At 49.5% G+C, this 26,047-nt stretch overlaps 1 protein-coding gene across 1 annotated transcript in view; it reads left to right on the top strand.

Moving 5' to 3' along the window:
• The window catches only part of LOC126156501 (trichohyalin-like), a 170,206-nt gene that overhangs the window by 34,251 nt on the left and 109,908 nt on the right, over window positions 1–26,047 (top strand). The gene's annotated exons all lie outside the window — the stretch shown is intronic.

Below are 26,047 nucleotides of genomic sequence, written 5' to 3'. Positions count from 1 at the left end.
TCTCAGAAATTGTGAAAGAAGCTGGTTGGTTGGTTTGAGAGATTAAAGGGACCAGAAGACTGCTATGGTCATCGGTCCCTTTTTCCAAATACTAAAAACACCTACAGAGAATAAAGAGACATATGGCCGAACTTCCAGCACTTAAAGCACTGCATCGGGGAAGGGATATAGGGCCTGACGTCACATCGGTAGACCATCACCTGGACCTTTTCCGGTAATGTATCACCCTCGAAGGCCAAGATGAAGGCACCGGTAGCAATCTGATTTTCCTTCGGACCCCGATGAACGCGCCGGACGAAATGTACACCTCGGCGCTCTAAATTGGCGCAAAGCTCGTCATCAGACTGCAAAAGAAGGTCCTTATGGTAAATAACTCCCTGGACTATATTTAAACTCTTATAGGGTGTGATCGTAATGACAACCCCCAACTCGTCACAAGGAAGTAACCGTCGTGACTGGGCAGAGGACTGCGTTTGTATCAGTACTGACCCAGAGCGCATTTTGGACAAGCCCTCCACCTCCCCAGACTTGTCCTCTAAATGCTCCACGAAGAACTGAGGCTTTGTGGAGAGGAAAGACTCCCCATCAACTCTTGTACAAACTAAGAATCAGGGCGAATAACTGCTACTGCCATCCTGAGACTTACGTTCCTCCCACGGCATGGCCACGGAGGGGAACGTTTTCGGATCGTACTTCTGAGCATTAAATTGAGCCCGAGAACGCTTAGAGACTGCTGGCGGCTGGCCACCAGCGAGAGACGATGTACCACGCTTCATTGCGGGTCATCCGCTCTGACGCCACCTACTCCTACCAAGGGCCCTCCCCACAGGCGCCACCCAGCCTCAGCAAGGACCACCTGGCAGGATGGCCATTGCCGGGAGTCCCGATACCCCAGGAGGATAGGCATCCACTCCTTGGCATACGTGGGGAGTTAACGGTGCAGGCACCAGTAGAGCGACCCCTGTGTTGTCAGGGGGCTACAACCAACAGGGTACATGGCGGCCCCACCACAACGGACTGGCTACCATGCTGGATGTTAGGTAACATGTGGTCCATGGTCGCCGCCAGTGCAGAAAGAGGCACCGCAGAGCGCAAGGTGGAAACTGCACACAGGAACGTATCCATGCCCAAGAGATGGAGAGCGGGCAGGACTGCAATTCAACGACAAATAAGCTGGTGAAAGGTCTGATCGCAAGATGAACACAATGCACCAAGTAAGGCGCCCTTCCCCAATCGGATCGCTCTTTGGAAGAATTTTGAGATATGGAGGTCAAACCCAGCAGGGGACCATCAAATAAGGCCGAAACGTTTGAGACTCCTTTTAGTCGCCTCTTACGACAGGCGGGAATACCGCGGACCTATTCTTACCCCCGAGCCCGCAGGGGGTTGTGAAAGAAGTGTGCCAGGCAATATGGACTGTTCTACAGCCGAAGTATTTATCTACTTCTACAGCAGAGATGTGGAAGAAATTTGAAGAAGGATTTCTATAACCTTGGGGGTTTCCGAACTGCCTTGGAAGCATAGATGGAAAGCATATCAGGTTAAAATGCCCGAAGGATAGTGGATTCCAGTTCTTCTGTTATAAATAATTGTTGTCGCCAGTTCTCCTGGCAATCGTTGATCCATACTACGGAGTTTACAGCAGTTGATATTGGAAGTTATGGACGTCACAGTGATAACACTATTCTTTGAGAATTCTTCTTTCTATCAAGAGTATATCGAGGGCAAAAGTATTCTACCTCCAAAGCCACTACCGGGTACAGACATCCCTGTTAATCGTGTTTTCGTTGGTGATGAAGGTTTTCCACTTCAGACTTATTTACTGAGACCATACCCAAAACCTGCAGTAATCATCAATGCAAAGAATAAGCAATGTAATGCCTGGCTCAGCCGATCACGTCGTGAAGTGGAAAATGCCTTTGGAATGTTGGCAATGAAATGGCGCGTATTTTTAAGAGCCCTAGAAACCGATGTTGAAACTGCAGAACATATTGTTAAAGCGGCTTGCCCAATTACGTTATATCAAGTAATAACAAAGAATACCCACTTTCTGAAAGTGAAGAAGAGTGCAAGCCAATACGGGCATTCGTAGATATTGGATCAACTAATCGAGGGTCACCTATTGCTGCAATTCAAGTTCGTGAACATTTTTCTGATTATTCCAACAGAAGATAAGCTACACGACATGGACATAAATTTAATTACCTCAAATTTTAATTACAAATTATGTTATAAACGTATTATTTTACGATTACTTTTGAATACCTACCAAGTGTTTTGACCAGTTTGTCAACACAACGTATTTGTGTCAAAAGCGATGAAGTTACGATAAACTGCGACAGGACCAGTATGTGAGAACAGAAAGACCAGAAGATTCTTTAGAAAAGGTCAATGTTTTGTGTATTCCACTTACTACAGCAATTGGTTTACAAAATATTATTATTATTATTTCCATACAAGTATAAATTACACAAGTACAGAGCTTTTACGTGTGAAACATCTGAAAGTGCTCAAAGTTGTGTGAGGGTGATTTTATCAGGATTCATGTCCAGACGCACATCGTCAGTTCGTGTGACAGTATTTGCACCAACAAATGCAGCGGGTCACGGAAATCAACGTGGCCCGAGTCTACTGAAAGACTTTGAGTGACATGTGTTGGCTGTTGCTCATCTAACTCCGCGAGCTCAGCCTCCGCTTGTGATCTAACTGTAATACGTTTGTATGTTTTTGCATAGCTTAAAAATAAATGATCAACTTCGTCATGCTTATCCTTGTACTGATGTTTCTTTTGCAAGTAACTAATTATACACTCAACATCAGCACTTGATCTCTGCTTTCTCATTTTTTTTAGCGGTTGGCTTCATTCGTGCTGAAGATGGTTCCAGAACCTCTGTGCACTGTTCCTGAGATTCTCCTTCATACTCATGCGTTAGCAACTCTGGCTGAGAAAAAATTGTGGAGTCTGATGAGCGTTCATCTGACTGAGTGTCTTCCGCTGTCACTTGTGACTGCCTCTCTTGAGCAAGGAATGTCTGATGTTGTGGGTCGTGCTTCCAGAGCACAGTCCATCAACGTCATGTGTTCACTCCACGGCCATGATCTGTACCGTTTCAAGCTCTGGCCAGTGGTAACTTTTACCATCTTCTTGCGTTTGACGTAGGCATCTCTCAAGTTCCTCCACTTCGTTTTCAAGGTCTCGGCTGCAAACGAAGAAATGGTTCAAATGGCTCTGAGCACTATGGGACTCAACATCTTAGGTCATAAGTCCCCTAGAACTTAGAACTACTTAAACCTAACTAACCTAAGGACATCACACACACCCATGCCCGAGGCAGGATTCGAACCTGCGACCGTAGCAGCCTCGCGGTTCCGGACTGCAGCGCCAGAACCGCACGGCCACCGCGGCCGGCAAACGAAGAAATGTACCGGTAATGTATTCTTGTAGAATATATAAAGAAAATAATTATTGTGGCAGATGTCTGAATTGGAAACAATCACATTCAAAGAGATCTCTAATGTTTATAACATATGAAAATGCCTCTTATGGTATGGTGCTATTCCCATTCAGATATGAAATTCTCTTTCCGTGTATGGTCCCGTAGTATTGAGTATTCGTCCCGTTACAGTTTTCAATTATTCTAGCCAGTAATTATTTTCCTTGTCATCAAAGATTTTTTTCCACATACTTGGCAAGTTGACAAAACCAGAACGGTAGAATTTACACCCGAAGTAGAACATTCTACCGTTTCATGGCAGTCAAACAAATGGGTATTAAAATATCGACCTATATAAGCAATTGTATGATCCATGTGAAGCCATAACAAGCTGAGCCTGTCATAGCCATGGAGACATACACTGCAGTACCTCATGACGCAATTAACTGCAGAGCAAGACATGTTGCATTTTTCACTAAAAGGCAGTTTCGTTGTTACTATAATATCACATCTGAGTAACAGAATGCCTTTAAAGGAAAGATAACCAAGCGACACCTCTGTGGAGCTATATACAATATTCAGTTTCTGTGTTATCCGTACAAAACTCAGTCGATAAATTCTTTAGTGACTGTAAATGTTAAGCACACAACAATGTTTTGGATCATTGGCAAAATTATGTGAAATATATTTTTCATGATATGGGAAATATTACTTTAATTTGTATTATGAAAGCGTTGCGTGGAATATCATCTTCTGCTGTTAGCGTTAAAAACAAGCATGAGAATAAGACACGAACTCAAAATATACGCGACGTGGGGAGAGACAATAAATTTTCATTTAAATGGAACACAATTACCGTACATCAAGATCGATTTTAGCAAAGGTGACGGTTCTTCTCTCTTTCCACTTTCTATGTGCAGTTTTCCATTTTGATGGCATTGTTGCTTACATACTTCCAGATGCTTCACGTTGTAATATACACTAGATAAATTCCAGTACTTAACAATATACTTTACTACACTTTTGATTCTGTGGAACTTAAAATTTTGCAAAAATATTTATCATTTTGATCCAGTTTAGCACCTATATCCCTCCAAGCTTCAGCCTTCTTCAGAACGTTCTTGTATTCAGGATCGCGTGTATCATACAAAAAGTTGTATTCTCTCACCTCCTCTAGAAGTATTTCTGTGTCCATGAAGCGTGCACTACGAGTTGCAATACAAAAACCGAGTCACGCCGCTGCTTCCAGTGTGACAACAGAGCAGTTGAATGCGCCAACAGAGGCAGGCAGCCGCTCCGCCTTGCGGCGAATCTGTAATCTGTGACAACCCGGCGGCGGCCGGTGCGGCAGGCCGCATGCCGGTGCGTCACAGCCGCACTCTGTGTGACAGCCGCCATACAGTAACGAGCGATTTAACAGTGCGGCCTGCTGGCTGCGGTTCAAGGCCACAGGCCGCACGGCCAGGCCGCATTCTGTCTGGCCAGGCCTCAACCCAGATACGGTTGAAAAGGTCTAGGAGGCGTCGCTGGCAGTTCACCGAGAGGTTTTTGGGCATCTGATAGTGGATGCTATCAGGCCCGGGAGCCGTATCAGGGCAAGCGGCTAGGGCACTTTGGAATTCCCACTCACTGAATGGAGCATTGTACGATTCGGCGTGGTGGTTATGGAATGAAAGGCTCCGACGTTCCAACCGCTCTTTCAGGGAGCGGAAGGCCAGCGGGTAATTCGTACAAGCAGAACTCCGAGCATAATACTCCACTAAGAGTTCTGCAATCGTGTCGGAGCCAGTACAGACTGCTCCGTGTAGGGAAAGCCCAGGTGCGTCGAAGGGGGTCCGATAGCCATAGAGGCGACTAATCTTGGCCAAAACCTGCGATGGAGAGGTATGGATGCCAATGGTGGAGACATACGTTTCCCAGCACTTCTGCTTCCGTCGCCGAATAAGGCGCCGGGCTCGGGAACGGAGCCGCTTACAGGCAATGAGGTGGTCCAGTGACGGCTGCCGCTTATGACGTTCGAGGGCCCGCCTGCGATCGCAAATCGCCTAAGCGATCTCTGGTGACCACCAAGGCACAGTCCTCCGCCGAAGGGACCCAGATGAACAGGGAATTGCAGATTCTGCTGCAGAAACGATGCCAGTGGAGACCGTGTGAACCACCACACCAATGGCGTCATGAGAAAGAGGGGTCAATAGTGGCAATGTAGGCGAACGAGTCCCAATCAGCCTTATTCAAAGCCCATATGGGGAGACACCTAGAAGGGTGACGCTGTGGCAGTGACAGAAAAATCAGTAAGTGGTCACTACTGCACAAGTCGTCATGCACATGTCAGTGGACGGATGGTAGAAGGCCAGGGCTGCAGACCGAAAGGTCAATGGCTGAGTATGTGCCATGCGCCACACTGAAATGTGTGGAGGCATCGTTATTTAAGAAAGGTATGGTGTGCCAACACTTACTCAACGGACAGTGCCTTGGCCTGTTGCCATCAATCCACCCCAAAAAGGGTGATGGGCGTTAAAGTCGCCCAATAACAGAAAAGGCGGCGGCAGTTGCGTTATCAGCGCAACCACTACATGATGCAGGACATCACCATCTGGTGCAAGACAAGAGACTGCAGACAGTAATAGCCTGAGGCGTTCACACCCTAACAGCGACAGCCTCTAAAGCTGTTTGATGAGGGACACACTCGCTGTAAAGAGAGTTACGGACGTAGATGCAGACTATAACACACATCCCTTCATAAGCTGCCTGATTCGTATAATAACCCCGATAGCCACAGAGGATGAGGGTTCGCATCACTGGAAACCAAGTTTCCTGGAGAGCAATGCAGAAGAAAGAATAGAGGCTGAGAAGTTGCCGCAGCTCAGCAAGGTGGTGGTAAAAAAAACCGCTGAAATTCCACTGGAGGATGACATCATCCTTGGCCGAAAAAGGCATGAAGGGACTGAGGACGCAGATACGCCGCTGGGTCATCTAGGAGAGCCACAATCGAGATGCATTGAGTCTGAGGTAGACGCCAAAATATGCAAACTGTCCTCAGATGCAGAGCTGGTACTAACAGGTGGCACAGATGCAACCTGAACCTCTTCCTTCCTACCCAGAGTTTTCTTCTTCTTCTTCTTCTTCTTCTTCTTCTTCTTCTTCTTCTTCTTCTTTTTCCTTCTTCTTCTTCGTCTGCCCCTCCACCTGCTGCTCCTTAGGAGCAACCTGGGAGGGAATCACAGAAGGAGGGTAAGGGACAGATGAAGAGCGAGGAACTCTTCGATCTGCCGCTCGTGGCTCCTTAAACCACTGACTGATGTCAGCTGTCACGCTGGAGGATGCCTTAGAAGGTAGACTTCCAAGGGACCCTTTCCGCATGAGAAAAGCCGGAGGAGGCTTACGTATTGGCAGAGTCCGATATCCCCGTAAATTTGGCGGGATGGGCTCTGTGACATTCGCTATTTTTGACTTCATTAAAACAGCAAATACGAGTAGTTAATATTTTCAGTCAGAAGGCAAATACTTGTTTATAAATAATGATTAATGTATAATGAGGCGTCGCATGGCGACGGTGGAATTTTCTAAATAATGTAATTCGTCGTCTTTGGGCGGCAATATAAACAGAAAAATACGGATAGATATGCGATCCTTCACTATTTTGTTCGCTGGAGAACAAATGAAGCCTTGAGCGCTAAAAAGACTTGTACTGTTTTTCTCGAGTAAGACGGACGCAGATTTGTGGTAGTCTGATCTAATTTTTACTAAATGTATATAAACGTGTTATGTCTAAGTTTGAGTGAAGTGTAAAGAACTGTTATAAGTTACCGTGACGACGCACGAGCGAATCAAAGAAGACAAAGGCTATATAAAAGAGCGCTCAATGGACATGATACGGACATAGAAATCTACCGTCATTGTAGTACTAAGCTTAAGGTACGATATAGGTTTTAGTTATAATAAATATTTGTTCTGGGAATACTGAATCATTTAGCAGTGCTCATTCCTATTATATCCTCAGTATTATTTTCATTTTAATTATGCATTTTGCTAATATTACAGACACCAAGATCAGCAGTCCAATGTGCGTGTTACATTGATAAAAAGAAAACTGTTTTATCGTCTTCTTGCATCAGCTTTAATATTGAATTTCCCTTTTGTGTGATGTTACAGCTGTTTTTGCGCCCTTAAGAACTTTCTGGTCCCTTAGGAAATTGTTTTGTCGTAACAATAACTTCACAACCGGGTATGATCGTATCTACGTTCATGAAGTAATTAGAAAGATGATAATGCGATTTCTTAATCAATAGCACGCTAGTTGTGACTGCCTCAAGCCACGCGAAACTGCAAGTAAAAACTAATCAAATCTCATAATGCAATATTTTATGACAATGGTCAATCCATGATTCTTACGCCAATTGTGATTGATAAAACAGTAAGCTAAATCTCAATTTCCAACTTTCCATTGAATAACAACATCACTTTTATTTTGTAACATCACAGCTCCCAAGCGAGGTACCTTGGGAGCACCAGAAGAAACAGTGTCCCCCATCACGGACATGGGGGAAGAGTCCGGGCGGCCCCGAGGGCCCACTGGAGGTTTAACAACAGCAGGGACAGCTGACGCCAATGGAGGCAATGAAGTCGCAGTCGCAGCATAAGATGCAGTCGTTGGAACAGGATGAAGGCGTTGATATTTCCTCTTTGCATCTTGATAGGCGAGCCTGACCAGGGTTTTGATTTCCATTATTCGTCGCTCCTTATGGAGAACAGGGCAGTCAGGCAAGCAGGGGGACTAGTCAGGCAAGCAGGGGGAGTGGTCAGGCAAGCAGGGGGAGTGGCGCTTCCCATAGTTGACATACAAGTGGGAGGAGGCACACGTGGAGTGCCCGGGTGCAGAGGACGACTGCAATCCCTGCAGGTGGCGCTGGAGTTACAGTGGGATGACATGTGGCCAAACCTCCAGCACTTTAAGCACCACATAGGAGGTGGGATGTAAGGTTTCACATCACAATGGTAAACCATCACGTTGACCTTTCCAGGTAATGAGTCACTTTCAAAAACCAAGATGAAGGCACCAGTAGCAATCCTGTTTTGTTTGGTCCCCTATGTATGTGCCGTGGACACCCCATCGCTCTAAGTTGGCGTGTAGCACCTCATCTGACTGCAAAAGGAGGTCACGATGGAAAATAGCACCCTGGACAATGTTAAGGCTTCTATGTGGCGTAATCGAGACAGGGATGTCACTCAGTTTGTCACAGTCAAGAAGTGCAACTGGGCTGGGGAGACCACCTGGATCAAAATCACTACACATTTTGGACAACGCCGCCACTTCCCCAAACATATCCTCAAAATGCTCGACGAAAAACTGGGGCTTCGTTGCCTGAAAGTTCTCTTCATCAGTCCTGCTGCAAATGAGGTACTGAGGCGAATACAGCTCTCGAGACCTGGTCGCCCGACAGTCCTACCAAGGTGTAGGCAGGGAGGGGAACGATTGGGAATCATAGGTTGCAGCACCGAAATCATTCCTGACACACTGTGAGACTGCTGGGGCCGAGCGACCATCAACTTGATTCGATTTAACCCGTTTCATTGCGTCATCCACCCTGATGCCACCCATTCCGACCAGGGGCTCTCCCCACAGGCGCCACCCAGCCTCAGCAAGGACCACCTGGTGGGATGGCCATTGCCAGGAGTCCTGGTGCCCCAGAAGGATTGGGCACATAATCTTTGGAGAACATGTGGAGGTTTGTTGTCAGGTGGCTACCTCCAAGAGGGTAAATAACAACCCTCCGTGACGGAGTGGATACTGCGATGGATTTCAGGTGTTGAAATGGTCCAGAATTGTCGTGGGCGCAAAGTATGGTACGGCACAGAAGATGAACGGTAGGCAACCCAGAAGACGTTGGGTGAAAAGCCCGCCACAAGACAATAAGTAGCATGCAAGGTCTTGGTGCATGATGGACAAACAAAAAACACCAAGTTAAGGCGTCCTCCCCCAAGTGGCACGCACTAGCAACAGAAATTTGGAAAAAATGGAGGTCAACCCCGAGAGGGGACCAACACATAAAGATCGAAACGTTGGAGACTCCTTTTAGTCGCCTCTTACGACAGGCAGAAATTCCGCAGGCTTATTCTAACCCCCGGACCCGCAGGGGGGTGAACGATGTAGCAAAGGATTTGATTTTGAAAGATGGTAAGTACTGCTTTACTTTTAGTTAATATTTATTTCACGATTTTTTAGTTAATACATATCACCAAAGAGTATTTCTCATGAGTACATAACCTGTGGAGCACAATACTCGTACAACAACTGAATGGTCAGTAATTATCAAGCAAAACTGACTGATGTCGCCATCGAACTGCTCTGCAGGCGTTGAAATATTCAGTGAAATTTTTTCAAACTTTGAAGGCAGCTGATGAAGTTCTCCTCCTGTTCAATTGCACACGAGGTAATCGAGATAGTGCCAACTGTTCAATGTCATTTAAACCCTCTGTAGCCACTACTGAAGAGCGTAAATAACCGTGCACAAAGCAAGCTGCTTTTACATCTTTCACTACGTCGGGTTTAGTTTCAAACAGTTTCCTGAACACACGAAATAGTCAAGAAATTATACCAAAACACATTCCACCGTTTGCCGTGCTCGAAAATCTGGTATTGAAGACTTGGTGTTCGTAGTTTCGACGGTAACCTGCCTCCGTGGATGTGGACTCTTAATATTTTCCGATAATGGGGAAGTTTCATTTCCCACAAACAAGTACGGCATCGGATCAGCAGCTGAAGACATTAGTTCACGAGTGGAAAGTAATAATGAGTTTTTCCTCATTTTCTTGGCCAACACTTTGCTAGCTGCCAGCCGCAGTGGCCTAGCGGTTCTAGGCTTTTCAGTCCGGAGCCGCGCTGCTGTTACGGTCGCAAGTCCGAATCCTGCCTCAAGCATGGATTTGTGCAATGTCCTTAGGTTAGTTAGGTTTAAGTAGTTCGAAGTCTAGGGGACTGATGACCTCAGATGTTAAGTCCCATTGTGCTTAGAGATATTTGAACCTTGAACATTGCTAGCTAACACATGTCCATCGCTGAACGGTCCCACTGTGCCAACATCAACGGTGATAAATTTGTAAATTGCGTCAACTGTTGTCATCAAAACAATGGGGCATTTATGTTTATAATTGAAGTGCAATTATCCGCTTTTGCCTGGTTTTATAACAACATGTTTTCCGTCTACTACAGCAATGCAGTGTGTGAATTGCCTTCTATGTTCAAACCGTCAAGTGACTGATTTCCTTGTGTGTGTGTGTGTGTGTGTGTGTGTGTGTGTGTGTGTGTGTGTGTGTGTTTGAGGTTTATGGGCGCTAAACAGCGTGAACATTAGCGCCCAAACGCATAAAAACAGTAACAGATGCAGTGAAGGGACTAAGACGGACAGCGAACAAGGAGAATGGCTAAAACACGCAGACCTGACGCAGTTCCAAATCCTCACATACAGAGGCAAAACAAGAGAGAAGAAACGCACTAAAAAAGGAAAGGAACTACAAGGAAAAGAGAACAGAATCCTAAGGGAACTAAGGAGGTAATCGTGACTGGCGGACCTCTTACTTAAACCCTGGGTGAGCCAGTCACCCAGCAGCACATTAAAAACCTCTCCCTAAAATCTGGGGCTACAAATTGGACAGGACACAAAACCGTAAGACCTTAACCACAGTCGTTGCGTCGTCTTGCAAAATAGAGGGCAAATCCGGTGGCAAGGAAGCCACTGTCCTCTGGTCAGAGAATAAAAGACAGTCAAGTAAAATGTGGCGGACAGTAATCTGGATGCCACACGCACTGCAGATTGGGGGGTCCTCCCGCCGGAGTAAAAAACCATGCGTTAAGGGACTGTGTCCGATGCGGAGGCGAGTGAGGAGAACCTCATCCCGCCCGCATGACTGGTAGGACGTACGCCATGGCCACGTGGTGGCCTTGACCAAACGCAGCTTATTTTCACTAACTGCCAGCCACTCCTCTTCCCATTGACGCATAACACGAAAACGCAGGAGGGAGGAAACAGCATGGAGGGGGACGGCACATTCAACAACGTGAGGGAGGGAACAAGCATCTTTGGCAGCCACATCCGCCAGTTCGTTTCCCCTAATACCCACGTGCCCCGTCACCCAGCAGAAAGAAACCTCCTTCCCCTGCCGTTGCAGGTGGAGTAGGGCATCATGGATGTTCTGGACGACCGTATCCGCTGGGTACAAGTGTTGCATGGTCTGAAGGGCACTCAGGGAGTCAGAACAGATGAGGAACTTAAGACTGGGAACACACCTCATCTGCTCCAATGCCCGCAAGATCGCAAACAATTCGGCATCAAAGATGGTAAACGCCGCAGGAAGCCGTAACTTGACGACTATATCAGGGAAAACAACAGCACAACCAACAGAGTCCCCCTGTTTAGAGCCATCCGTAAATACTGGTACATGGTCGGGATGCTGGTTTAAAATATCATAAAATAAGGAGATAAAAACAAATGCAGGAGTGCAACTCCTCCGGTACTCCGACAAGTCTAAAAGGACGCTGGGCCTCTGGAGCAACCAGGGAGGCAGGTGGGTAAAATCTTGGAGTTGGGGGGCCACACGCTCCACACCAAGGGACTCAAGCAAATGCTTGGCACGAATCCCAAATGGTATCGTTGCCCTAGGACGACTGGAAAAGAGACGTTCCATAGGTGGTCGGGCAACGGTAGGGTACGCAGGGGAGGTACCACAGCCAAGGAATTGACACATCCGTCACACCGGATAGCGAGCGGCGGTTCCCCTGCCTCAGCATACAGGCTGGGGATGGGACTGGTACGGAAGGCACCAGTGGCCAGCCTGATACCCTCATGGTGTACTGCGTCAAGAATCTTCAGATACGAAGGCCTCGCTGACCCATACACGGTGCATCCATAGTCAAGACGCGACCGGACGAAAGCCCTATAAAACTGCAGCAGACGCGCCCGATCTGCTCCCCAGGACCGATGGCTCAGACACTTCAAAATATTCAGTGCCTCAGGGCCCGCACCTTGAGGTCTTTAAGGTGAGGCAACCACGACAACTTGTAATCAAAAGTGAGGCCCAGGAACCTCACAGAGTCTCTAAAAGGAAGAATGGTGTCCCTCAGACGCAATTCAGGGGAGGTAAAATCACGTCGAGAACGATTAAAATGAACACACACACATTTGTCTGCAGAAAAGGTAAAACCCGTCTTCGCAGTCCATGCCTCTAATCGCTTTATCGTAAGCTGCAACTGCCGACTAGCAGTGACAAGACTGGAGGCAGAACAGAAAACAGCAAAATCGTCCACAAACAAGGAGCATTGGGCAGGACTCCAGATAGTGGACGTGATACTGTTAATGGCGACGCAAAGAGGGTGACACTAAAAACGCTTCCCTGAGGAACACCATTCTCCTGCACGTACAAATCAGATAGCACATTACCAAGGAGGTGGGAAAGAAAGGACCGAATGAAGATGGGGAGACGGCCACAAAAGCCGTACTGATGGAGGTGATTGACGATAAGGCGGCGCCAAGTAGTGTCATACGCCTTATTAATATCAAAGAATACACCTAGACAAGTCTGGTTACGTAGGAAGGCCTGCTGGATGGCCGCCTCAAGCAGGGTCAAGTTGTCTATAGTTGAACGACATCTCCGAAAGCCACAGTGAGAGGGGCTAAGGAGCTGCCTGATCTCGAGCAGCCAAACCAGGCGACGGTTGGCCATGCGTTCCAACGTCTTTCCGACACAGCTCGTCAAAGCAATACTTCGATAACTACTGGGATGCGTTCCGTCCTTCCCCGGTTTGAGGAGGGGAATCAAAATCGACTCCCTCCACGAGTCAGGGTATGTACCGGATAACCATATCATATTAAAACAATCCAGGAGAACTTCCTTGGATGGCAGCAACAAGTGCTGCAGCCTGCTGTACCGGATTTGATCATGACCAGGCGCAGTATCATGAGCCACAGACAGCGCCGAATCCAGTTCCCACATTGTGAAGGGTCAGTTGTAGGGTTCAGAATTTGGAGACCGGAAGTCCAAGTGACCCCTCTCGATGGCAGTGCGGTAGCGGCAGAAATCTGGATCACAGTTAATAGTGGCGGTAGATTCCGCAAAATGCATGGCCAGTGTCTGGGCAATGTCTCTCGGCGCCATGAGGAGACATCCCTGATGCAGTAATGCCGTGACAGGTAGTCGGCTGAGTTTCCCGGAAATCCTCCTCATGGCTTCCCATACTTTCGTAGAACTTGTGGAGCGGGAGATGGAGTTCAAGAACAATTGCCATGACCGTCGTTTGCTCTCTTCAATCACTCGCCGCGCTTTGGCCCTTGTCACCCAAAAGCCAGCAAGATTGTCAGCTGAGGGACAGCATTTGAAGCGGCGTAGAGCTGCACGGCGGGCTTGGATGGCTGAGCGGCACTCAGTGGTCCACCAAGGGACAGGACGCCTCTTGGGATGACCGGATGACTGTGGGATTGACAATTCAGCAGCATGGGAGATCACGGCTGTAACATGGTCTACCCATTCGTGGACGCTGGCACGGAGTTCCAAAACAGCCAGTTGGCTGAAAAGTGTCCAGTCAGCTCTGCAGAGGTGCCACCGGGGCGGCACTGGTAATGCCACAGCCTCATCCAGGAGGTGAATCCAAAGGGGGAAGTAGTCACTAGAATGGAGGGCAGCAGCAACCTCCCACAGAGCAGAATCCGCGAGTGCTGGAGAGCAAAAGGAAATGGGCGAGGGAGTTAGCCAATAAGGTCTGTGAGAGCCTCAGAGTCTATTTCATCCTGAGGCGGTAAATAAACTTAACAGACTGTGAGCCTCCGACCCACAAGAAGGTCAACTGCAACTGCTTGCAAGTCTGTAACGAGAGGGAGCTCAGATGAATGGTGCATGTCATGGACAAAAACCGGAACACTACCCTTTGCTCTTTCCCCCGTCAGATAATCTCTTCGATATACGGTATAGCCCCGTAAAGAAGGAGCATCAGCGGCCCGAAAATGCGTCTCTTGGAGACATAAGCACAAACGGCACTCTCGTACAAGGAGTTGCAATTCGGCCCCATGCGTCCTGAACCCATTCAGGTTCCACTGTAATATGGGCGCCAGTGATCAGGGTGGCTCAACTTTCACCCTGCCTCTGTGCTTTGGAGGAGAGCCCGTACTGGCCCAAGATTTATTCCTGGGACGAGAAGATCGCCCTCTGTCGACATCAATGTCCATCAGCTCAGATGACGAGCCACGGGAGATCTCAAGACAGTACGATGGCCTCGTCATTGGACCAACCCTGACTAGTCTCCTCATGCGGCAAAACCTTCACCTTCGGCGTCTTTGTCTTGGGGGGCTTAGAATGCAGAGCCTTGTCAACAGTTGAAGCTTTACTCGCCTGGGCAGAAGGCGCCATATGGGGAGAGGCAGGAAGTACCCCAATGTCAGCAACCACAGCCTTGTCCGACGATACGGGAGAGCTGCAGGTTTCAAAACAACCGCAGCAGCGCAAGTGCACTGGCAAACGCAGGTATTAGTGCTAACACTAACAACCTCCGTTTGCGTAGCAACAGTGGCCATTTGTACCGTTTTTTTCAGAGCGGTAGCGAAAGATGTTGTAAACACAGGAGGTTGCATGGCCTTAAAGAGTTTCTTGGCCTCACCATAGGGGATGCCCTTAGATGTTTTAATCTCCTGTATCTTCTGTTCTTCGAGATAGGTGGGGCAGACCCGGCTCCAGACAGGGTGACTCCCAGAGCAATTCACGCACTTCACAGGCGATGAACAATCGGCTCCTTCATGGGCAGGCTGACCACGTTTATCACAAGTGGCTATCCAATTGCACCCCAACGTAGTATGCCCAAAGCGCTGACATTTAAAACAGCGCATTGGGTTAGTGAAATATGGCCGTACTGGTAAACGTAAGATTCCCGCTTTAACATGCTCTGGGAGTCTCGGGCAACTGAATGTACCGCCTGCGGGTTCGGGGGTAAGAATAGGCCCACGGTATTCCTGCCTGTCGTCAGAGGCGACTAAAAGGCGTCTCAAACTTTTTGGCCTTATGTGATGGTACCCTCTTGGGTCTGACCTCCATTTTTCCAAATTTCCGTTGTTAGTGCGTGCCATTTGGGGAAGGACGCCTTATGTGGTGTTTTTCTATTGGTCCATCACGCACCACCATCTTGCATGTTACCTATTGTCATGTGGCGGAATTTACACCTAACGTCTTCTGAGTTGCCTCCTCCTCGTCTTGTGCACAATCCCCTTCTTAGCGTCCACGACAACTGTGGACCCTTTCAACACCTAAAATCCAGCACGGTAGCCAGTCCTTTGTGGTGGGGTCGTCATGTACCCTTTTGGTGGTAGCCCCCTGACCACACAGGGATTGCACTACAGATGCCAGAGCTGTTTCCTCCCCATGCATGCCAAGGAGTATGTGCCCATCTTGTCTGTGGCACGGGGACTCCGGGCAATGGGTTTGCAATGGGTCTGCCAGGAACCCGTTGCTTTGGCTGGGTGGCGCCCTTGGGGAGAGCCCTCGTTCGGAGTAGGTGGCATCTGGGCGGATGTGCGCATTAAATCACAACAAGGTGGTGGTCGCACGGCCACCAGCGTTTCTAAGCGAGGCAGAGTTGACTTTGATGCTGCGCAATATGACCCTCAGTCATTCCCCTCGTTGGCTGCGCCATGGGAGGGATGCAGATCTAGTGCCCAGCGAAAGCCTTACGTACCACAATACCTTGTCTGCAGCAGGACTGATGGTGACTACTTTCTTACAACGAAGCCTCTGTTTTTTGTGGAACACCTGGAGGATAAGTTTGGGGAAGTGGCGGGGTTGTCTAAAATGAGGAATGGGTCCATCCTCCTCAAGACGTCCTCCCCAGCCCAGTCACGAGCATTGCTCTTGTGTGATAAGCTGGGTGACATCCCTGCTACCGTCACTCGTAGCTTAAATATGGTCCAGGGGATTATTTACCATCGTGACCTATTGTTACAATCCGACGACGAGCTGAGAGCCTACTTGGAACGACGTGGTGTACATTTTGTCCGTCATGTACATAGAGGACCCCAGACTAACAGGGTGGCCACCGGTGCCTTTATCTTGGCCTTCGAGGGTGCTGTATTGCCCGAGGTGGTCAAGGTAATGGTTTACCGTTGTGACGTCAAGCCATACGTCCCTCCCCCGATGCGGTGCTTCCAGTGCTGGAAGTTTGGGCATACGTCCTCCCGTTGCCCATCCAGCGCCACATGTCGAGATTGCGGACGCCCCTCTCATCCCCATTCTCCATGTGCGCCTCCGCCTGTATGTGTCAACTGTGGGGAGCACCACTCTCCATGCTCGCCGGATTGCCCCGTTCTTCATAAGGAGTGGAAGATAATGGAATTTAAGACCCTGGACCGGCTTACCTATCGAGAGGCAAAACTGAAATTTGAAAGGTTGTATCCTGTTTCCCTTCGAACATCTTATCCTGCAGCCACGTTTTCGTCGCCCTAGCTAGCGGCAGTTGTCGCCTCATCTGTGCCGCCTTCAGTGGGCCCTCGAGGCCGTGCATCTCTGTCTGCCCCCCTAGTGTCTGGGGCCAAGCCTTCCTCTGTTGCCCCCTTAGCGGTTGGGGGCAAACCCTCTTCTGTCGCTCCCCCCACGCTTACTTCGGGAGTGACCTGCTCAAAAACCGGGGGGCTCGATCCCTCCCCCTCCTTCTCCGCCGGCGTTGCGTCTGCCTCTCTCGCGGAAGGGGTCCCTCGGGGCTCTCCCTTCCTCCGTTTCTTCTCCTACCCAGCCGGACGTCAGCCAGTGGCTGAAGGTTCCGCCACCTGCTGGTCGTAGGGCTTCTGCGTCGTCGTCAGCATCCGACACTCCTTCAGAGAAGCTCTCCCAGCCCTCTAACCCTAAGGACAGACGCGAGAAGAAGGAACGGAATGTGTCCAAGAAGAAGGACGTTCCGGCGGTTTCAGTACCGCCTGCTGTAAATAGTTCTGGCTCCGGGGATGAGGTGGAGAACCTCGCCTCTGCCGCGGATCTCGCCCTCACGGAACCCTCAGGGGCCTTTCCTATGGACACAGGTGACTCTCCCCCGGTGGCAGCAGTTGGTTCTGAGGTGCCGTCTGCCTCTTAGTCGCCTTCACGCCCTCCCAGTCCCTTCCTGCTTCCATTCTCCAGTGGAATTGCGGCGGTTATTTCTGCCACCTGCCTGAGCTCCGGATGCTTCCGAGTGTTTCCCCTGTTCTCTGCATTGCTCTTCACGAAACTGTTTCCAGCACTGCGGACCCCCGCCCATCACGGTTATCGGGGATACTATAAGAACCGCGCTGCCTGTCAACGAGCGTCGGGTGGAGTTTTCCTCTTTGTTCACCACTCTGTCTGTAGCTCGCCAGTACCCCTTCTGACGCCTTTAGAGGCAGTCGCTGTCAGGGTTGAGCTCTCGCCGGCTGTTACTGTTTGCTCTGTTTACATTCCTCTGGATGGGGAGCTCCCCCGACATGTCTTGGCTGTGCTGCTGGCTCAACTCCCACCACCATTGCTGCTTCTGGGCGATTTCAATGCCCACAACCCTCTATGGGTGGGACTGTCTCCGATGACCGCAGTCGGGCCGTGGAGCATGTGTTGGCTCGGCTCGACTTTAGCCTCTTGAACACCGGTGCTCTCACGCATTTCAGTGTGGCCCATGGCTCGTTCTCAGCCATCAATCTCTCTCTTTGCAGCCCCGGACTTGTCCCATCCCTCCACTGGAGAGTGCATCCTGACCTGTGTGGTAGTGACCATGTTCCCATCTATTTGTCACTGCGCCAGTGTCATTCTTATGGGCGCCTGCCCTGCTGGGCTTTCAACAGGGCTGACTGGCCGGCTTTTACTTCCGCTACCACCACTGAGTCTCCCCCTTACGGTGACATTGACAAGGTTGTCCGTGTCTTAACCACGTGAATCATTTCTGCGGCCGAGGCTGCCATCCCCCGCTCTTCTGGACTCCCTCGGAGGAAGGCTGTCCCCTGGTGTTCGCCGGAGATTGCTGAGGCTATTCGCGACCGTAGGCGGGCTCTCCAGCGTCATAGGCGGCACTCGTCTCTGGAGACCCTCATCGCCTGTAAGAGGCTCCGTGCCTTGGCCCGTCGTCTTATTGCACGGAGTAAGCAGGAATGCTGGGAGAGGTATGTCTCATTCTTGGGCTCCCATGTTTCCCCCTCGCTCGTGTGGTCCCGGATCCGGCGGATTTATGGATACCAGAACCCTATGGGTGTCCCTGGGATCTCCCTGGACGGCGCTGTCTCCACGGACGCTGCCGCCATTGCTGACCACCTTGCCACGCACTTTGCTATGAGGTCAACTTACCCCCCCCCTCGCCTTTCGCTCTCTAAAGGAGCGAGCTGAGCAGACGCCGTTCTCATTCCACACGCATCGTTCTGACCTTTCAGTGTGAGGGAATTCCTCGCCGATTTCCCTGATACAGCACCAGGACCAAACTGCATCCACGCACAGATGCTGAAGCATCTCTCCAGGGACTGCCAGAGACACATCCTCACCATCTTTAACCGCATTTGGAGCGAGGGCATTTTCCCGTCGCAATGGCGAGAGGGTCTTTATTGTCCCCATCTTGAAACCCGGTGCGGACCCACTGGCGGTGAACAGCTATCGTCCCATTACCCCCACCAACGTTTCGCGCAAATTGCTCGAACGTATGGTGGGACGGCGTTTGTGTTGGGTCCTTGAGCAGTGCGGTCTCCTCGCTCCATCCCAGGGTGGCTTCCGTCGGGGCCGGTCTGCTGCAGATAATTTGGTGCGGCTGGAATCTGCTATCCGTACGGCCTTTGCCCGACGTCAGCATCTCGTTGCTGTATTTTTTGATCTGCGGAAGGCGTATGACACCACATGGAGGCATCACATCCTTGCTACGTTGCATGAGTGAGGTCTTTGTGGTCAGCTCCCGGCTTTTCTTCAAACCTTTTTATTGCGCCACTCTTTCCAGGTGCAAGTCGGTGCCACCTCTAGTTCATCTTATATACAGGAAAATGGGGTCCCACAGGGCTCGGTGTTGAGTGTCTCCTTATTTCTAGTGGCCATGAATGTTCTGGCTGCAGCCGTGGGGTGGTCGGTGTCTCCTTTGTATGCCGACGACTTCTGCATCTCATTTAGCTCAACGACTACGGGAGTCGCCGAATGCAGGCTGCAAGTTGCCGTTCGCAAGGCAGCATCATGGGCCCTGACTCATGGTTTTCAGTTCTCTGCTGCCAAGACTCGAGTTATGCACTTCTGCAGGCGTCGGACGGTCCACCCTCATCCTAAACTTTACCTCGATGGCCACCTGCTTGACGTGGTGGACACTTGCCGCTTCTTGAGACTCGTGTTTGATGCCCGGCTCACATGGGTTCCTCATGTTACTCAGCTGAAGCAAAAATGCTGGCGGCACCTCAACGCCCTCCGCTGCCTTAGCCACACATATTGGGGTGCAGATCGCTGCACGTTGCTGCAATTGTACAGAGCCCTTGTGCAGTCCCGGCTTGATTATGGGAGCCTGGCCTATGGGTCTGCGTCACCCTCAGTGTTGCAGTTGTTAGACCCCATACACCACTGTGGGGTTCGGCTTGCAACTGGCGCTTTTCGCACCAGCCCCGTGGATAGTCTCCTGGTCGAGGCCGGGGTTCCCCCGCTGCGGATTCGCCGCCATCGTCTGCTCGCCGACTATGCTGTCCACGTGTATTGCTCGCCGGGCCATCCCAATTGTCGCCTGCTTTTCCCTGCCATGGTCCTCCATCTGCCCGAACGGCGACCTAGGTCTGGGCTTTCCGTAGCTGTCCGTGTCCAGTCCCTGCTGTCAGAACTGGGGTCGTTCCCTCTTCTGCCTCCCTTCCGGGTCTGTACACCTACGCCTCCCTGGTGTTTGTCCCGGCCGTCCGTCCGTCTGGATTTGGCACAGGGATCTAAGGACTCGGTTCCGCCTGTGGCCCTCCGTCGCCGTTTTCTTGCGCTCCTCGAATCATTTCCGGGCTGTGAGCCTGTCTACACTGACGGTTCCCTGGTTGATGGTCGCACTGCCTACGCTTTTGCTCACGCTGCCCATGTTGAACAGCGCTCCTTGCTGGCTGGCTGCAGTATTTTTACTGCAGAGCTGGTGGCCATATGGCGCGCTCTTGAGCATATGCGTTCCTGCTCAGGTACGTCCTTCGTCATCTGCAGTGACTCCCTGAGCAGCCTCCAGGCTATAGACCACTGCTATACCTCTTCTCGTCTGGTATCCTTTATTCAGGAGTCTGTGCTTGGGATGTGGAATGATGAGCGGCATGGCCTGACATCCCCGAATAAACTGCGGACTGTTAAGGAGATGACCGATGCGTGGCGGTCCTCCCTGCGGGCTTCTCGCAGGGACTGTCGTCCTGAGTCGGCTCCGCATCGGCCATACCTACCTGACGCACGACCATCTTTTGCATTAGAAGGATCCCCCCCTATCTCGGTGTGATTCCCGGCTGACGGTCGCCCACATTTTGTTGGAGTGTCCCCGACTGCGCACCCTCCGGCAGTCTTTTAATCTCCCGGACACTTTGCCTTTGGTTTTATGCGACGATGCCCCCATGGCTGACAACGTTTTAAATTTTATCCGTGGTAGTCCATTTAGCCCCAGAGGTTACCCGCTTGCGACTGTTCCACCCCAACAGCCATGCATCTTATAGGCGCGGAGCACAACGAAAGATTGAGGGGTTTCTATAGAGATTGGCCTTCCTCGCAATCCAGGCGGTCATGCCAAGATTACCGTTTCCCGCAGCACACAACATTCCACCGCCGCACCATACGGTGGTCGCTGAAGCAAGTCCGGGGGTTACGGTGACAGGAGACTGGCGGCGCTGACCAGTCCCCAGCTCTGGACCCCGGGGTCGCCAAGCCCGTACTCAGCAAATGAATGCTGAGCCCCTGGGGGCTTGTGTGTGTTGTGTCTATGGCTTAAATACGTAGGCTGCATTTTTTTTTCCATACAGCAATAGCTACTTCTTTTACAGTACTACAGACGATTCGATCTCCCAAGAGGTAGCTATAAGTAATAGTTTTGTAGCTTCTCCAGAGGCTAAATTTCTGAAACAAAACGAAATTAAATTGTGACTGTGGAACGATAACATGAAATTGCAAATGTGTGTCCCAATCCAAACACTCTAACATAGATTATTTTTAGTATGTCTGTCTATATGGAACAATTTTAATTCCTTATCAGCTATACGTAGTTAATTATTGCAGGGGAAGAGAGAAAAACTTTGTGGTTTAAGTTAAAGGCAGCCGTACAGATACACGACGACGACAGCTGAAGTATCTGAAAAGCGGAGCTCCTGATGAGAGTATCAAGCAATGAAGATTTCAAACCGAGTTGTCATTTCTTGAATCTTTTAGGTCAGCTTGTCCATGTGATGGTAATCTAAGTGATGAAAGCGATTACAGCTCACTAGCTACAACGTTGGTGAGAAGTGGTATAATGGAAACCGTGGAAGTAGAAGATAACAGCTCACTCGACAACGGGGAGAGCAAGCACTGTCAGGTTATTAATAACGACGACGATAACAATGCATCTAGTAGGAGCACAGGAACAGAATGCATAACACATCACGCCGCTACTACAGCTCCCGTAGTTTTACTAAAACAATCTGTGCAACAGCCTGAGAAAAGAGCACGACAAAGGGCAGAAGAAGGAAAAGCATTGGAGTCAAACTTTATCACAGATGACCCTCTTTACAATTTTTTCATATCTATGTACCAGGTGACTAAAAACATGCCTCATAGTTACAAGCATAGGGTCAAAGGTCACCCGGCCAGCTTCGGCATTCCTGTAACCCGCATGGATCTCAACTACTGACAGTATACAGACCATCGTATTGTGCAGTGAATGAATAGTTTACTTTCAACACTTGCAGAAGAAAAGTCAATAGAGGCAGTGAGGGAACGCAGAGCTTTATGATGCTAAACATGCAGACTACATGACAGTAAAACTCAAGAATTGGGTCTGGATTGATATGGCAAAGGATTTGAATTTGAATGATGGTTAAGTACTGATTTACTTTTAGTTAACACTTGTTTCACAATTTTTTAGTTAATATTTATCAGCTGACTAAAAATATGCCTCATAGTTACCAGCATAGGACCAGATGTCAGCCTTTTCAAGCTCTGTCATTAGTGGAGGTAGAAATAATGAACTTGTGCAGCCGCCTTCGATGTTATCTTCTTCAAATAATTGAGCGTCAAACAATACAGCACTTTATTCTCTTCCTCCGTCACAATACATATTCATGTTCAGAAAAAACAAAACACCTAGAACGACTAGGCATAGGACGTTCATATTGACAGGACATGTACATTAATATGTTCCGCAAAAATGATTAACATTTGAAAAATATCGGCCCGCGGGTTCAAGAACAACGTTGATATCGCAGTGCAACACTACCTATCGTGAAAATGTGCCTGCAGCTCTCACTGTCGCTATAAACCGAAGGTGTAGAATGGACGAACCCTACCGTCAAATCAGTGAGTTTGAAAGAGGGCGCGTTATTAGCGTGAGAGAATGTGATGCATCCATCCGGGAAACTGCGGCTCGTGCGGAACGAAGTGTTTCGGCAGTGCAGCGGGTGTGTGCAGAATGGTTCACGGAAGACTAGAGCACGACGACTACGAGACCCGTCAGGTCGCACCATTCAAATTACACCTTGAGGAGACTGAGGCCTCATCCCAATGGCATTGCAGGACAGATCTGCATTCTCCTTGGCTCTGGCGAAACATTGGAACAGTTTAACACATGGTACACTATCATTGGTGACGGTCCGTCGCCGTTAGTCCACTTCTCCGCCTACCGTCGACGAATGTACAGAAACATGGTAGGTGACAATTGTGAATGGAACGACGTTACTTGGGACTGGAATGGCTTAGGATAGTGCTTCTGGACGAATCCAGATTCTGGTTCTTTGAAAATGATGGCCGCATTTTGGTTCGCTGCAGACTGGGGGAGCGGCATCACAGTGACTACATTCGCAAAAGACATCCTGCGCCAGTTCCAGGCCAAGGCGTCGACCATGGAGGTTGGTTGGTGTGCGATATAATTGGACTAAACTACAGGGTCATCAGTTCCTTTCTCCTCATGCAAACAAGTTGTAAGGTAAAATAATTCTCAAAAGGAATTTCGGAAAGTAAAGGGGATAAAACTAACAGGGAACCTCATCGAAAGGGGAAACGAAGGAACAGAACCAAATGGGGAAACTTACAGTAAAAGGCAAAGCAGAGGAAGGTATTAAAATCATGGAGCAGATGGCCTGGGCTAGTTGATCACAAGAATAAATACGGATGAGCGTAAACGACAAGGCCAGATGAACACACACAGAGAAAAGACGAACACGAAGCAAAACGAAACGCGGAGAAAGAGTGACGAAAAGATCAAATGGAGGGAGGGTGACGCCTGGGAGACAAAAATCAGACGACCACCGTTAGAATATGTGGTGAAAACCCCCCCTCACGAATAAAATGTAAAACTAAACCAGCCGATGTTGCACTGTCGCCCAACAACGTAGGTAGGGTGCTGGGAAGATTAAAAAGTCCGTCGCAGAGCGGCTAAAATTGGGCAGTCCGACAACAGGTGGACGACAGTCATACAGGAGCAACAGTGAAACCGAGGCGGGTCCTCGCGACAGAGGCGGTGACCGTGTGTTAGCCAAGTATGACCGATGTGGAGCCGGCAAAGGACAACAGAGCCCCGAAGAGTGGCTCGTATGGATGACCGTCACACATTCGTAATTTCCTTGATAACGTGCAGTTTGTTTGGGGTACAAAGGGTGCGCCATTCAGTACCTCAGATCGCGAAAACTTTGCGGCGGAAGACCGATTGGAGATCAGTCTCTGAGACAGGCCGATCTCCAGAGTTGGTTTACCAGTTGCCTGTTTGGCCAGGCTGTCAGCTAGTTCATTGCCCGGTATCGCAACAGGTCCTGGTGTCTAAATGAAGGTCGCTGACGGTCCACTGTTACCAAGGGCATAAAGAGACTCCTGGATAGTCATTAACCGAGGATGTCGAGGGAAGCACTGGTCGAGAGCTTGTAGGCTGCCCGCGCTGAAGAGTGCGATAGATGGCTACCAACTCTGCAGTGAAAACATTGCAGCCATCCTGCAAGGAGTGCTGTTCACAACGTGAACGTAAGTGAAGCCAACAAGACCATCGACAATTGACTTATCGGTGTACACTGTTTCTGAGCCCTCGAAATCCCGAGAAAGAAAAATTTTCGACAGAGGGCCTCAGGTGGAACTGAGTCTTTTGAGCCTTGTGATAGGTCCAGCCAAAGCTGTGGCCGAGGTATGGACCATGGAGGTTTATGTTAGTGGACCCACAGGACAGGTGGAAGAGAGGAAGCGTCGAGTTCAGTAAGAAGCGACCAGACATGGATGGCAAGGGTATTCCCAGTTATGGGCCGCTGTTGCAGGAAATGGATCGCCATGTTAGGGAAAAGGAGACGGTAGTTTGGATGGCGAGGCGAACTATGAACGTGGGTGTTATAATTTGCAAGCAACAGTCGTCGCCGGAGTCGCAATGGAGGAATGCCAGCTTCCACGAGGAGGCTGTTCACTGGGATCGTTTGGAAAGCTCCCGTAGTGAGCCAAACTCCTCAGTGGTGGATAGATCCAGTGAAGAAATTGGTTGATTCGTTGGTTTGGGATATAAAGGAATCAAACTACAGTGTCATGAGTCCCTTTTTCCTAACGCAAACAAGTGCACAGGGCGATGCTGAACTATACACCAAGCTTCAATATTCAATACAAGACTGTACAAGGGTTTTGTACAGCTCCAGTCGTGTAGGACGATCAGCACCCCAGTCAGTGTGGCTCAGGCATCGAATAATATTAAGGTGCCGCCAGCACTTGTCCATAAGCTGACGAAGATGGAGAAGCCAAGTTAAAATGGGGGTCGAATATGAGTCACAAAAAGCGGTAAGTCTCTATTACATCTAGTAGTTTGTCGTCAAAGTAACGTTCTGGAGGGGAATGGACAGTACGGCGACGACAGAAGTGCACGACGCAAGTCTTGGCGGCCGAAAACTGAAAGCCGTGAGAGTGGGTCAACGACTGCGCCTTCCTTATAGCTCCCTGCAGCTGGCGCTCAGCCACAACAATAGAAGAGGAGCAGAAAGAAATACAAAAATCGTCATCACATAGGATGGGAGATACTGATGACTCTACTGCTAATGCGAGACCACTGATGGTAATTAGGAAGACTGGGCCCTGCGGGACCTCATTCTCTTTCATATGGGGTGCACTTTAGGAAGCACTGAGCGAACTCTAAGTGCGGAGCAACAAAGTCTTCTGTATAAAAATCGGGAGTGGGCCCCAGAGAACCCATTCATGCAAAGTAGCGAGGATGTAGTGTCGCCGCGTGGTACTGCAGGCCTTCTTCAGGTCGAAAAAGACAGCAACAACGTGTTGTCACCAGGAAACGGCTGATCGAATTGCAGATTCCAGGGGCCCTATTCTGTACCGTTCACACCGACCGGCGCAGTAGGTTAGCCTCGGTAGTGACGTCATTTTCGGTTCTTTATTCGGAGTTCCTATTCAGTAAGCTTCTGAGCTGTGGTTTATTTACACCTATAATTTGTTATTTTAAACACATTGAGCGGTTTTAGCTTCGGATTTAG

The sequence above is a fragment of the Schistocerca cancellata genome, chromosome 2 (genome assembly GCF_023864275.1).
Source record: "Schistocerca cancellata isolate TAMUIC-IGC-003103 chromosome 2, iqSchCanc2.1, whole genome shotgun sequence".
In the NCBI taxonomy this organism is placed as follows: domain Eukaryota; kingdom Metazoa; phylum Arthropoda; class Insecta; order Orthoptera; family Acrididae; genus Schistocerca; species Schistocerca cancellata.
Note: the sequence above shows the minus strand (reverse complement) of the source record. Positions and strands in the feature narration are given on the sequence as shown.